The sequence below is a fragment of the Arachis duranensis genome, chromosome 6 (assembly GCF_000817695.3).
Source record: "Arachis duranensis cultivar V14167 chromosome 6, aradu.V14167.gnm2.J7QH, whole genome shotgun sequence".
In the NCBI taxonomy this organism is placed as follows: Eukaryota; Viridiplantae; Streptophyta; class Magnoliopsida; order Fabales; family Fabaceae; genus Arachis; species Arachis duranensis.
In genome coordinates, this window is record NC_029777.3 from 19,834,057 (window position 1) to 19,835,017 (window position 961).

Genomic DNA, 961 nt, shown 5'->3' on the forward strand with positions numbered 1-961 from the left:
CAAAACGTGATTTTGCTTGCCATTTGGTGCAGGGATGACTTTTCCTTGACACCTTAGGATCTGTGGACCCCACAGGATCCCCACCAACCCCACCACCCTCTCTCTTCTTCACCCATTCACCAATCACCTCAACAACTCTTCCCCAAAAAACCCCCCACCTATCAAATCCCACTATCATCTTCACTCCTTCATTTTCACACACCCTAAACACTACTTTTTCCCCTTTTGGCCGAACCACAAAGCCATCTCCCTCTCCTCCATTTCTTTTTCTTCTACTCTCTTCTTTCTTCTTTTGCTCGAGGACGAGCAAACCTTTTAAGTTTGGTGTGGTAAAAGCATTGCTTTTTGTTTTTCCATAACCATTTATGGCATCCAAGTCCGGAGAAACCTCTAGAAAGAGGAAAGGGAAGACAAAAGCTTCCACCTCCGAGTCATGGGAGATGGAGAGATTCATCTTAAGGGATGCACTTTTCTCCAAAAAACTATTGGGAGCAACTGAACACCTCCCTTGGAGAATTAAGTTCCAACATGGGACAACTAAGGGTGGAGCACCAAGAACATTCCATTCTCCTCCATGAAATTAGAGAAGATCAAAGAATCATGAGAGAGGAGCAACAAAGACAAGGAAGAGACATTGAGGAGCTCAAGCACTCCATAAGACCTTCAAGAGGAAGAACAAGCCGCCGTCACTAAGGTGGACCCGTTCTTTAATCTCCTTGTTCTTTATTTTCTTGTTTTTCGAATTTTTATGCTTATGTTTATCTATGTTTGTGTCTTGTGATCATTAGTGTCTTAGTGTCTATGCCTTAAAGTTATGAATGTCCTATGAATCCATCACCTTTCTTAAATGAAAAATGTTCTTAATTGAAAAAGAAAAGAATTGCATGAATTTTGAATTTTATAACAGATTAATTATTTTAATGTGGTGGCAATACTTTTGTTTTCTGAATGTATGCTTAAA